The following is a 15,085-nucleotide window of genomic DNA, read 5'->3' on the forward strand; positions in this document are numbered from 1 at the left end:
AAGTAGGTAGATGATAATGTCCTCTTGTGCTATATTTCAGGTAACTGAGTTTTGGAAGTGGGATAAATGAAGGAGCTGAATTATGATACATGCCTTTCTAATGCATGCAAATTGTGATGATTACATTCATAATAAATAGTCAGGTTCAGAGCAGTTCATATAGTGGGAGATATTAGACTTAGTGCTAACTACTCGTAACGTAATCTAGAGCAATCAGAAATGACATTTGGGAATATTGGAAGACTTTGACAAAGGTGAATTTGTAAATTGCTTGTAGAAAATAGTGAGAAAATAAAGCAAAAACATTAGTGCAAATGGAGGCTGTTGTGCAGGACATGGCACAATTTATAGAAAGCTGCTGCTCGAGATTCATGACTCATGGTAGAGTGTCTCAAAGCTTCACGCTCTGCCATTTAATGTGAGATTTTGTCCGTTTCTTTCTTTTATAGGACCACAGTCAGCACTAGAGTATTTCCAGTCACTATGTAACTGCAAAAGGCTGGGAAAACAGGGGTAGATGTTTCTTCTTATTATTTTTCCTCCTACTCTTCCTCCTCTTCCTCCTCCACTTTCTCTTCTTCATCTTCTTCTTCTTCTTCTTTTTGTTCCTCTTTCTCAACCTTGTCTTCTACTACTTTCTCTTTTTCTTCTGCTTCTTCCTTCTACTTCCTCCTTCTCTTCTTTTCTTCCTCATCATTCCCCATCTCCTCCTTTTTTCACTTTTCCAATCTCTTCAGGTCTTCTGGGGAACTAATCCTATAGATAATTGCTAAAGCTATCTCTACAACCGCGCATAATGATAAAAGTAACTCATAATTTGAAGAAAAACTGGAAAGTTGTAGTTATGATGTCTCAAACCTCTTAGTAAGAAATGTAACATAGATGTCTTTCCTTGCTAAAAGTTAAGCTATTATGCTGCATCAATATGTGCATAGATTTGTCTCGCTCTTGAGTGTGTTTGTGTGGTTCTTCTTTGTGCCTCTGTGATTGTGACCGTGGCTACATGTTTCTTTCTGTGTGTGTATGTGTCTGCACATGTGAGAGTAGGCAAATCAACTTGTGAACATGCTATCTGTTTTAAATGTGACCTTCTGAGTGGTCATTCCTTGGTGAGAGGACTACTGATTGGTTGATTACTCTCTGCTTCGCAGACCATGATTTATCAAATCTAATGACCTTCTTGACCCTTGGACTCTCTAAAAAATTCTAATTTCCCAATTTAAGGCATATTTTATTTACCTACAGTCATTTTCTCACATGCCTAGCAATATCCTTCCTATTTGTTTAGGTCTCCTAAACTAGCAAGGCCATCATATCTTGGCATGCAAAAAAGTAGAGAGAGCGAGTGAAAGTGAGAGAGGGAGAGAAATATAAAGAGACAGAGAAAGACAGAGCGAAAGGGAGAGGGGGAGGGACGGAGAGAGAGAGTGAGAGAGACATTGACAAAAACAGAAAGAGAGAGATTGAGAGAAAAAAGAGAGAGATAGAGGAAGAGATAGAGACAGACAGAGGGCAAGGGAGAGCTAACATGTTTCCCAGCATACTCTCAGAGTGGATAAAATAACATTACCAAATATTGCCAGACTTGGTGTTGAAAATGGCCCTTTCTGCAGGGTCACCCCAAACGTTTTGTCTTTCTCCTCCCATTTTATCTGAATTTGTTTTATTGGCTTTAGGACTCAGAACACTTTACCACTACTAACCCATGCTAACGTGCATGTGCTCTCTGCTTTCAACATGGTAACAGTGGCTTATCCACAATTAGCATCTTTAATTTACTTATAAGTCCTTAGCAACGTGCATTACATGTGCCCACGGCCTGTAAATTAAATGCCACTAGTGGGCCTGCAGCACTTATTGTCCCACTCACTTAAGTAGCCCTTTAAACATGTCTCAGGCCTGTCACTGCAAAGCCTGTGTGTGCCTTCTTGCCAGGCCCAACCTTCCTTCTTAATACATATAAGTCACCCCTGAGGTAGGCCTTGGATAGTGCCAAGGGCAGGGTGCAGTCTATTTAAAAAGTTGGACATGTACTTTTAAGTTTACGTGTCCAGGTAGTGAAAAACCATTCTGTGCATTCTGCCTGTCTCTGAATTTACATCTGGGGTGGGTGACATCTGGGCTTTGTGCAGCCCCTCTAGACAACAACACAAAAAGGGAGCTTAGGTTTGGCTGATGGGCAATCAACATCCTGATTGGCCATCTTGGTAAGAATAGGAGGGAGGAGCTGACACTTACACCTGAATAGGCTGTGCCTGTCCCCACACAAAGATCTGCATACTCCCCTGGAGTGAGTCTGGGGCCAGAGCAAGATGTTCAGGGTCTCTGTGCACTTCCAAAGCCTCTCTTTTATGTCTCCCCCACTACAAAGGCACAACTGGGTAATAGTACCGGACCTCAGACACCACCACATCAGTACACTTCTGGACTTTGCTGGAGTCCTACTTTGCTATGCCTGCCCTGCTGCCGCTGCCCTCCTTGCCTGAGAGTGAGAAGGACTAGACCCTCATCTTTTCACCCCAGAACCAAAGTGACTCCAAGTGCTTGCTGACTTGCCTCCTGTTCTGAAGTCTCAGGGACATCAAAGACTTCTCTCTTCAATTTGAAACCAGCATGTGGACTCTGTCTGCTGTGATTCCTGCTCTGCCAAGTGGTGTCAATCCAGTCCTGGGCTCTTGGAAGTGGGTACCAAGTACTGCAACCCAGAATATCCATGCATCATTGACATTGCGGTGAACAGAACCGGCACATTTCCCTGGACACCGACAAATCACTGCAGCTGCCCGAATCTCAGACACCGCATCTCTGATGGCGGGACACAGCGTCCACTGTTTCCTCTCTGATTGTATCCGGCTGTGCACCAATGAATTGCTTTGTGCTGCTCGTATTCAACCGGGGATTGCAAACTACACTTTCCCTCAACGATGATTCCATACCAAAACGATCAAAGCAAGACCTATCAAACAATGAGATCCATGAACTCCTCCTATATTATAAGTCTGGAATAAATACGAGCAAGGCTGATGAAAATCAAATCCAATCCATCCAAGCGAACCCTTTCAGAGAACTGATTCACAATCACAGAGGAATAAACAAGAACAACCTTAAACGAATCACTTTATCACAAATGGCCTCTCATCACAATAATAAACAGCTAAAGTGCATGTTCCTCAACTGCAGATCAGCAAATAAACACGCAGCAGATATCTATGACCTCATTCTCACACATGAGTTCGATATAGTTATCCTCACGGAAAAATGGCTAAACAACTCATCCCATCCCATCATAGATCTACTAGTCCCACCTAGTCACAATACCATCGACTAGACAGACCAGTGAAAACTGGTGGTGGAATAGCATGCATCTACCACAATACCTTATCATTACGCCAATTGGAAACAATAGACGTAACATTTTGTGAATATCTTTGCCTCAATATCTCTTGCAACAACAAAGTTATTTGTAATCTGCATGCCTTCTATCACCCTCCGGGTGATAACCCAGAGTTCATCGAACAAATCTTGGAAATCTTAACAATAAAAGTTAACAATAAATGTTAATCTTCAATGACCCTAGATCTTACTGGGTGATTTTAATCTGCACTGGAATGATCTTAACGATCCCTCAGTGAATAGCTTAAAATCCTTCCTATTAAACCATGAGATGTCCCAAATCTGTGACAGTCCCACACACAATAAGGGAGAGACTTTGGACCTTATCATCTCTAAGTCAGACACTATCTCCTTAGAGTCTATTACCCCATGTGATTGGTCAGGACATTATCGCATCACCTTCCTCATTAACTTAAAGGAGATCCCAAGGAATGGCCAACCGAAGAAAATCAAACAGTGGAAAAGGAATCTTAATAATATAAACCACAATGATCTAACCACTCTATGCAACAACAGCCTGATCCCACAGACCAATATGGAGGATGTCAATGACCTCACAGACTATTACAATTCTTCGATACGAGAAGTCATGGACTCTATCGGTCCCCTACAACAGAAGAACATCTCCATCAAAAACTCAAAGCCATGGTTTTACGACAACTTGAACACAGAAAGACGCAATCTAAGAACAGCAGAAAGAGTGTGGAAAGACTCCCCATCAATGGAATCACTAAAATGCTTAAGATAAATGAGGAACAAATACAATCGAAGAATAAGACAGGCAAAAGCTAATTTTATTAGAACCCAACTCGACCAGGGCAGAAATAGGCCCAAAAAACTATTCAAATAGTCAAACAGCAATCATGTAACACAACAAACCCCGTAGACTCTGGACCCAGAACCCTACCAAAGTGCGAAGGACTAGCCACCTTCTTCAAGGACAAAACAACCAAGATAGAGAACGAACTTCAACTAGCGAAGGTACTACTACCGGCCCTATAAAAGAAAGACAGCCCCTAGTTGCTTTCAGGACCAAGAGGAAGGGGAAACAAAAATAGCTAACTGCAGAGACCTCTAAACTGACCTATATTGCTTTTAATACGACCATATTCGGTTGAGAAATGCTACAAATCCAACATCTATATACAACAAATCAAACAGTTGCAGAGAAAATGTATTATTTATTATATTCAATCTCTGACATATATCCTTTGAGTACAAAAAGTTTTTTGTTGTTAATTTTTTCTTTCTTTTTATGAACAGTTAGTATAAAAATACATACATCATTGTCTGTACATGCTTATACTTAGGAATTGTATCTAGTACAGTATAAATCCTTTAAATAGACGTGAACATAACCCCACAAAAAACCTTCCACAAGTCATTCTAACCAATCAAACCTACTCATTCAAGCTACACTCATACATTAAAAGAAAAGAGATTCAACCATATGAGGGATCCAATGTGGATCTGATGAGAACAAATCCAACAGTTATTTAGCGTTTGTAGATCACAACCATCAGCAACTTCTGATGGAGCTATCTCTCAGGGACCACTCCTCATAGGTGTTGTTGGTCTACGCGCGTTTCAGTGGCAAAACTACCTTCTTCAGGACCAAGGTATATAAAATGAATCTCAAATCGAGAGGCCAGGGGTTATCTGTGAAATAATCATATAGATATAGTGGGTTAGACACATAACTGTATTACTTAGTAAGACATTGCTCTTTGTAGTAAGACCGTGGTACTGCAAAGCATACCATGTGTCTGGGAAAGTCTATCTCCCAAAGAAGCCTGTCATCATGTGTGCATTCTCTCAGTTCACTTGGTAAGGTTATAGGTAGTCTATAAGAGAAAGGCACCCCCTAGTTGCTTTTAGGTCCAAGAGGAGGAAGAAATGAAATAACTGACTGCAAACCTCTAAACTGACCTATATTGCTTTAAATGCGACCAAAAAGGTTCAGAAATGCTACAAACCCAACATCTATATACAACAAACAAAAACAATTGCAGAGAAAATGTATTATTTATTATATTCAATGTCTGACATATGTCCTTTGAGTACAAAAAAAAGGGTTAGTTTTTTCTTTCTTTATAAACAATTCATATAAAAATACAGATATACAATAATCATTGTCTGTGCATGTTTATACTTGAAAATTGCATCTAACACAGTAATCATCCTATAAATGGACATACACATAAACCCAAGTAAAATGAAAAATAACAATAGTAGATCTCCACCATCTAATTTGGTGTCATGCAGGGATTAATTAGCAAGGAAAGAGAGAAAGAAAAAGAAAACTAAGTAAAACATGTGACATGAAAGAAAAGGTGAAGTAAAAAACTTAACTATAACTCACAAAGCAAAACATAATACAAAAAGTCCAATCTACCTATGGTTGTTCAGGAGACGGTGATCACTTTCAGCATAAGTCCAAAGTGTTATTGAAAAGTATAACACCTAGTGCCATAGTTGAGCAAGTCAGCTCTCATGAGAGAAAGCGTTACTAATGTCTGTAGATGAAAAAAAAACAATGCCCTAGATAGATACTATGAGGACCAGTAACTTATTCTCTAATGTAGCAAGCCATAAACATCTAACCCTGTCGGGGGACCTCTATCATGATGCTCCCTTCGTACATGTTGGCGCGCCAGAAAACAGACCTCTATTGTTATATTCCTTTTGATATGAGGCTTACAAAGAGCTGCCCAACTGGAAAGAAGAAATGTGATATTTTAAGCCTGACAAATGTTTATACGTGTTCAGAGAAATATAAATCATGCTAGAGGGTCTAACCTAGCAATATCCTACATAATTAAAAAAAGAAATTACGTTACCATCGCTCTGTTAGAGCGTTTCTGAGGTGCACAAAACATACACACCGATAGAGGCACCTCGACATTTCCGAGTGGGTGGCTACCATTTCTTTGCTAACGTAATTTCTTTTTTTAATTATGTAGGAGATTGCTAGGTTAGACCCACTAGCATGATTTATATTTCTCTGAACACGTATAAACATTTGTCAGGTTTAAAAGATCACATTTCTTCTTTCCAGTTGAGCAGCTCTCTGTAAGCCTCATATAAAAAGGAATATAATAATAGAGGCCCCTTTTCTGGCGCGCCAACCTGTACGAAGGGAGCATCATGATAGAAGTCCCCACAACAGGGTAAGATGTTTATGGCTTGCTACATTAGAGAATAAGTTCGTAGATACATATTACTGGTCCTCATAGTATCTAACTAGGGCTTTGGGTCTTTTTCATCTACAGACAGGAGTAACGCTTTCTCTCATGAGAGCCGACTCGCTCAATTATGTCACTAGGTGTTATACTTTTCGATAACACTTTGGACTTATGCTGAAAGTGATCACCGTCTCTTGAACAACCATAGGTAGATAAGACTTTTTGTATCATATGTTGCTTTGTGAATTACAGTTACGTTTTTAACTTCACCTTTTCTTTCTTGTCACAAGTTTTACTTATTTTTCTTTTCCTTTCTCTCTTCCCTCACTAATTAATCTCTGCATGACACCAAATTAGATGGTGGAGATCTACTATTGTGATTTTTCATTTTACTTGTAATTATGTTTCACTACCTATACCCTAACCACATGAACTGAGAGCATGCACACATGATGGCAGGCTTATTTGGGAGATGGACTTTCCCAGACACATGGTATGCTTTGCAGTAACACGGTCTCACTACAAAGTGCGATTTCTTACTAAGTAATACATTTATGTGTCAAACCCACTATATCTATATGATTATTTCACAGATAACCACTGGCCTCTCGATTTGAGATTCATTTTATATACCTTGGTCCTGAAGAAGGTGGTTTTGCCACTGAAACGCGTGTAGACCAACAACACATATGAGGAGTGGTCCCTGAGAGATAGCTCCATCAGAAGTTGCTGATGGTTGTGATCTGCAAGCGCTAAATAACTGTTGGATTTGTTCTCATCAGATCCACATTGGATCCCTCATATGGTTGAATCTCTTTGCTTTTAATGTATGAGTGTAGCTTGAATGAGTAGGTTTGATTGGTTAGAATGACTTGTGGAAGGTTTTTTGTGGGGTTATGTTCACGTCTATTTAAAGGATTTATACTGCACTAGATATAATTCCTAAGTATAAGCATGTACAGACAATGATATATGTATGTATTTTTATACTAACTGTTCATAAAAAGAAAGAAAAAATTAACAAAAAAAACTTTTTGTACTCAAAGGATATATGTTAAGGGTGGGCGTAGTGGGCGTAGTGGGGCTACGTGAAGCAGCACGTAGTGTGCCCAAATCTACGCACACTACGCGCTTCGCGTAGCCCCACTACGTGCCACCCACCTCCCGCCCGCCCTCCTTTTAAATAATATCAGCAATGTAAAATAAATTAAAGTAAAGCGACTTACCGTAAGCGCGGCGTCTCCGGGGCTCCCTCTTCTTCGTTTCTAATTTCTTCTGACAAATGCGCATGCGCGGACGCCCACGCATGCGCATTTCTCGCAAGAAATGCGCATGCGCGGGTGTCCGCGCATGCGCATTTGCCAGAAGAAATTAGAAACGAGAAAGAGGGAGCCCCGGAGACGCCGCGCTTACGGTAAGTCGCTTTACTTTAATTTATTTTTCATTGCTGATATTATTAAAAGGAGGGCAGGCGGGAGGTGGGTGGCGGGTGGCAGGCAGCTACGCTTCGCCCTCGGCGTGTGCGTAGCGCTGCCCTGCTTCGCCTACTTCGGAAAGTGCGAAGCAGGCAGCGCTACGTACACTACGTGGGCGAAGCGTAGTGCTACGCCCGGGGTTAATATATGTCAGAGATTGAATATAATAAATAATACATTTTCTCTGCAACTGTTTGGTTTGTTGTATATAGATGTTGGGTTTGTAGCATTTCTGAACCGAATATGGTCGTATTAAAAGCAATATAGGTCAGTTTAGAGGTCTCTGCAGTTAAGTACTACCGGCCCTCCCAGTCAACCTATCTCACAACTCCCAATCTACGGAAGGAATGGAACCACCCTGGCTCACCTCCAAAAATAATGCCACTTGGAAAGCCTTCTCCACAATCAGCGAACAGGAAATCTACAATATTCTCTCGTCTTTAAACCCATCTAACCACTTCACAGACCCTCTACCTCCCAACATATTCAAAGAGAGCAAAATCTGTATCCTCCCACTATGGTCAAAGATTGTAAACACCTCTCTATGCCAAGGCACTATACCAGACTGCCTAAAAATTGGTCAAGTAACACCCATTCTAAAAAAGACTACGGCAGACTGCTCTGACCCCAACAACTTCCGGCCCATCTCCAACATCCCTACACTGGCAAAGCTCTTAGAAAAATGTGTACAGAAACAACTCTGCAATCACATAGAAAAGTTTCAACTATTTGATCAATTCCAATCAGGCTTCAGTCAAGCTCACAGCACAGAATCAGCCCTACTCATATTGTTGATGACCTACTAAAAATGCTGGACAAGAACGAATCATGTCTTCTAATATAGCTTGATTTATCTGCTTCCTTTGACACGGTCAAACACGACACCCTACTAAAACTACTGGAACAAAGAATGGGCTTATCAGGGGCCGTATTACAATGGTTCGCTTCTTTCCTCCAAAACAGATCCTTAAGAGTCAAAATGAATCAATCTCTATCTATGTCACAAGCGATAACTCTTGGTGTTCCTCAAGAATCCGCTCTTTCCCCCATTCTCTTTAACTTATTCCTGGAACCACTAGCAAACCTCCTAAAATCAGCTAACATCCACTACCGTATGTATGCGGATGACACCCAGCTATATCTCAACATTACCTCTCCAGATGACATTATATCCCTCAACTCCATCCTACGAAAATACACACCTCTGGGTCACGGTTAATCACCTCAAACTAAATGCTGATAAAACTGAATTTCTTCTCATCCCTCCACCAAATAACAACATCAAGATTGATCTGTGGCTGAATCATCTTACAGCCCTCAAATGCTCGCCCCACATCATAGACTCTGCCAGATCCTTAGGTATTACAGTAGACAAACACCTAAATATGCAGGGTCACATTAATGCTACTACCAAAGGAGCAAACTACCAACTGAGCATTCTGCGGAAACTGAAACCATACCTACCTCATGAAGATCTAAAACTAGTATTACCCAGATTGGATTACGGTAGTGCCACACTATGTGGCCTACCTAAATACAAACTAGCACCACTAAGAGCCTCTCTCAATGCAGCAGCAAGACTTGTCATCGGAACTAAAAGAAATGCACACATCTCACCAGCCCTAAAAACCTTAAATTGGCTACCATATGAAGCAAGGATCCACTGAAAATTGTCTGCATGATGCACAAAGCATTACACTTCAACACCCCCAGTTACCTGGCCAAAAAGATAGAAAAATCAGGTGGCAGCAGATCCTCACGAAGGGCCCTCACCTTGTTGCTGAACCCCCCGTGAACCCACAGAAAGAAAACTGGGGCTAGAGTATTCTCGACTGTCGCTCCCAGGATTTGGAACTCTTTACTGCCGGACCTTCGCCTAATTTCCTCCACCTACGCCTTCAAAAGAGAAGCCAAATCATACCTACTGACTATGTTCTTACCCTAAGGTAACATATCGATGTCATTGAATAGATTCAGATAGCAAATTCTTATGTAGACTATCCTGCCTAGTACTGGCTTTATTAAACCCCAACCACAGCCTATTCTTAATCGTCGATTTGTTTCTCTCTCACGCATATGTTTGCATGTTGATCAGGCCAAGTGCTAATCGTGTTCTCTCCATGTAAAGCGAGCTGATACCCTTGAGGGTCATGTTCGCGATATACAACACTTTCTAAATAAATAAATACAAAATAAAGTAGCACTTACAGCCCAGCAGTTCGATGACAACCCATCACCCCGCTGTCCATTGCATCTTGATTTTCTACGCATCTTTAACTTTGCGCAGTTCGGAACCAACGCACCGTCTGCATCTGCAGGATAAACAGCGATGCATCGCCTCCTTTGCTTCACACATCAGCCTTGACGTCGACACATCCAAGGTACTGTTCAGCAGGCCAAGAATTGTCCTTGTATCTGACCCACACTCCATTGCAGTCAGCCTGAACTTTTGGACTTACCCCGGTCAAGCGCAACCAGATAGACCTGGTTGGCGCTATTTTTTTCTAAGTACCACAAAACAGTTTATTCTTTAAAAATGTATATCTTGACTTGTATGTATTGGATTTGTGTCATTTTTATCAGTTTTACTCATAAAAATATTCTCTATTGTTCTAACCTTGTGTGGAGTCTTTTGGGGGGGTTTTCACTATGTTACTTTTTTAAGTGTTGCACTAATACTTTACACATTGTCTCTCAAGTTAAGCCTAAATGCTCTGTGCCAAGCTACCAGAGGGTGAGTACATGTTAATTTAGGGTATGCATCTGAATTACCTTGTCTAGGATTGTGGTCCCTACTTGGGCAGGGTGCATACCTCTGCAAGCTAGAGACCCTATTTCTGACAATTGGGCTCTGTCAAGAATTCCATGATTTTTGAAGGATTACATTAGAGCGTTTTTAGTATTCTCCTCCCAACACAAGACATTAAACCCCCAATGATCTATGTTTTTCCTGATGTGATTAGAATTCTTACAAAACAGATCCCAAAGTTTGAGTGAAAATGGGAAAAGACAAACTTGAGATGGACAAAGCTACTAAGAGGGCTCGGCCAGCCACCTAACATAAAACTCTATTTAGGGTTAAATTGAATAACCTGTGAAAACAAACTTCTATTATGTTTTTTGCTATTCTGGAATTCACAAATATCTTATCAGAGAGTTCTTTGTTCCCATTATCAAAAATAATTCAGTATGATGCTGACCACTTACTTTAAGTGCAAATTCACATATTTAATCAGAGAGATCCAGTGCCAGCTGGTAATTGTACCATGCACCAAACAAAAATACATAAAACTTACCTTCACTTCAACGCTCCCAGAAAGCAGCCTCTAAGGTCCCAGGAGGATTGGAACTGCTGCCTTCTCTCACTGGCTGACCTAAGGGGTCATGAAGACTGCTGACCCTACCGCACTCAGTGATTAGGTGCCACTGATTGACACTCAGCCCTGGGCACTTCAGGGCTTAAAACTGAAGTTCCCAGGTCAGAGGCAATCACTGACACTCCACCTCATCATGATCGGGGGTGTCCAGAAGCCTCTTTGCCAGGCTGAGGAGGTCAAGCTGACAGGACTGTGAAATTCCCAACGGGGCAAAGTTCAGCTCAGGCAGCCAGGAACATGAATTTTTAGCACATGTCTAGCTCCTACCTGCCAGACCTGAACCAGAAGAGTGTCTGTCAAGCTGGCCTTTGTTCAACCTGACACAATTTCTTCTTGCCTCAAAAAAGGTGAGGGGCATGTTCCCTTCACCCGTACGGATGGGCCACTGGTCGAGAGATCTTAGTGCATACGAGTGTGGCCCTCAAAGGGATAAATTAATTTGTGTTCAGTCAGTACTTGCAGCCCTTTCATGCCTTTCTCCAAAAGCTAGGGGCCTGATTTTACATAGACGTGGTTGATACCCAGCAGATATTTCAAAAATACTTGTGGATGGCAAAGGTTTTCCTCTCCAGAACTCTGGTGGCAAACAGTCTGGCCATAAGGCAGTGGTTATTGTCTACAGTTCCTTAAATTGAACCCTGCAAAAATTGAGATTCTCCTTAGGTCTTATAACACTACCCTTAGGAAAACAAATCTCTTGACCAGAAATTACTGGCAAAAGAAGCGTGAAATTGGAGTGTCCTTATGGATTCCAACTTGGCACTAAATTCAAATGAAGTTGTAAACACCATTGTCTAGCTCAGGCTGGCTTATCCCAATTGTATAACTCCAGATGTCCCCAAAAAGCATTAATATCATTTTGAGACACTTGAAGCTATCCTTGTGGTATCTGGCACAACTATATGAAAACAAAGTTAATCTCTTCTAAGATTCTTTCTCTGTCTGCCTATACACCAAACGATTTCTTTTAAAACGTCAACCACTGTGCACAAGACTACAAATCAGAACTCTTGCTTTCTGGCTTGAGGTTTATTCTGTTTCCCCGGGCTCTAGGGCCTGCAAATCAAGGTCGTCTTGTAATTCCTAAAACCAGAACAGTGATCTGTGGAGTATGTGCTTTTTCCATGGCAGCAGCCAATTTCCGGATTTCACAAGCTTGCAAACTAAACCCATTTTGAGCATTTTCAGGAAACTACTGAAAACATGCTTTTTTAGATAAATGTGTTTCACTTCTGTCATTACTGGGAGATCTGGTGAACAGTGGCTGGCATTTTTTTAGCTGAGCATTTTATGCTCCCATTTCACTTTCTCAATTATTCTTTTACTCACATGAGTTCAGTTACCTAACAAAACAAGCTTTGTGATTGGGCTTGTTAGAGCTAACTCTAACAAAATATGCACACTGAGATTCAACTCTTAAACGTGCCAGTCTTAATGATGGAGCAGGGGGTGCTCTAGTTTTCTTAGATTTTTTAGCACCTTTCCACTCCATCTCCTACTCCTCAATATTACTAAGGTTGGAGGCAGTTGGCTTAAGGGGCAATGTGCTTACTTGGTTTGCCTCTTTTCCTTTTTGAAAGAACTCAAGCTCTTGCTCTTCTAAATGTAGATCCTTGTCTAAGTTAATACACATACGCATACATCCAATATGGAAATGGTGTTCTACTAGTATTAAACTTCATGAGAGCTAAGATCTAAATATTTTTATTGGATCATGGTCCCAGCGTTCAGGAAGGTTAGAATGGATGGACTCTTTTAAGCTGTGGTTACAGCTAAACTCTGCATCTCCCTTACTATTTCATTTTGCTCAGAGCAAAACCTCAGGAACGTAACTTAAGGTCTTCTTATTCATCAACACATCAAAGTCAGAGGGGTAGTCATCTCTCCACCTCTTTGAGGATGGAGGATGTTCTTCTCCCTGTACAAACCTATCTTGACCAACCTACTGCCAGGACAATTCAGTCATCGAAGTAGCTGTAAAGGTGATTCTTTATTTGTGCGGTATACATATCAAATCCAATCAGGCCCCCTATAGTGCTTGCTTGACCACACAACAGTTCTTCTGATGTTTACTAAATATTAATGTTACCGATAGACAATACAATGTTTGATTTCGATTTGGTCATGCACATGTATCTTGAACTGGACATGATTTACATCAGGCGCTTTGTCCAATACTTCCAAAAGAGGTCACCAGATGAAATGCAGGGGGTTAGAGGGTAATATTGTTCTCTTTGTTGTGGTCTTTATTATTGCCAGAAATGTTCCTACTTTTTTTCTTTGGAATTTTTATGCCATTCTGCAGACACTTTTGAATTATCTTCACTATGCGGTCGATATCCAATGTTGCTTTTCAAGCAATTAAGGTGATATGCCTTTCACCAACAACTTGAAAAGAGGGTATGAATAGAAAATCCTGCTGCATTCCTCCACATTTAGGGCCTGATTCACAATCAGGCCGTTAGTATTTACCATTTACTCTTGAAAATATGTTTCCCTACTAGCTCCCCCAATTCCTAACATGAAAATTTGAACTATGATTAAAGAATAATCAGTAAACGCATTATTTTAAATATGCATTGAAAACACGTCTGCTATGTTACATTATGCTTTCTGTTATCTTATGCTCTGTTATGTAGTATGCTATGCAGAGTAGTAGAGCACACTATCACATGGGAGGGTATCCTGGTGCTAAGCAGGTGTGAGTATAGCCAAAACTAGGTCCTAGAGGGACTTCTCGAAAAGCCAGGTCTTCAGCTTCATGTAGCATTCAAGAAGTGAGGAGGAGGCTCTTATGTGTAGCAATAGGTCATTCCATACTTTAGAAATTATGTAGGAGAAGTCTCAACCACCTGATCTGGTTTTCCATATGCATTGGATGTGGACAAGTAGGGGTCCCTACACGCAGAGGGGTCTGAAAGGTTTGTGAAAGCAGATGCGGTTCTTGAGGTATGCTTGTCCAGTGTTATGTAGAGCCTTGAAAGTGTGTGAGAGAGGAGTTTGCATTGTACTCTTTTGTTTATGGGAAGCCAATGTGTCTCTCATGTGTGGTGTGGTGTGAGTGAGGCATGGGAGGCTAAGTGGGATTCTGGCCATCGGGTTCTGAATGGTCTGCAGCCTTTGGGTGAATTCTTTGTTGACCCCGGCCTACAGGGTATTTCTGTAATCTAGATACGTATGCAGCAATTACTTTAGTTTCCTGTCTAGGTCTTACTACCATCGTCTCCTTTTATACCTATAAAACAGAATTGAAAGTCACCACTTTCCACAATATCTCATGTTGCAGTTAGGGGAAAGCAATATTAATCGTATTAAACACCACATCCAATTCTAGAGGTGGTAAAGATAGACTTTTAAATGGTTAAAAAGCACGGGTCCTGACTTGGATGTAGGAAATGGCTTTTTATCTCTTTATTTAGTTCTGGTCTGATATGGAAACTCGTAATCATTGAATAGGTTGTTAATTCTGCAGCTTTACGGTCTATCCACTTAAGGAGAAAAAAAACCTAAGATTGTTTGCTTGGTGAGCTTTGTATGGGAAAAATATGCTTTTGAATAAAGTGTAGAAAGATGTTGATGGACTGTTCAGTGAAAGTTATCCTGGTAAAGTAGTGTCTGAGGGGCTGTTGCAAGAACTTAATAAAGTATAAACTAT

General features: G+C 40.9%; 1 protein-coding gene across 1 annotated transcript in view; it reads left to right on the top strand.

The window, feature by feature from the left end:
- The window catches only part of LOC146862311 (N-heparan sulfate sulfotransferase 4), a 1,181,511-nt gene that overhangs the window by 1,122,965 nt on the left and 43,461 nt on the right, over positions 1–15,085 (top strand). The window lies entirely within an intron of this gene.

This window comes from Triturus cristatus, chromosome 2_2 (assembly GCF_964204655.1).
Source record: "Triturus cristatus chromosome 2_2, aTriCri1.1, whole genome shotgun sequence".
NCBI lineage: Eukaryota > Metazoa > Chordata > Amphibia > Caudata > Salamandridae > Triturus > Triturus cristatus.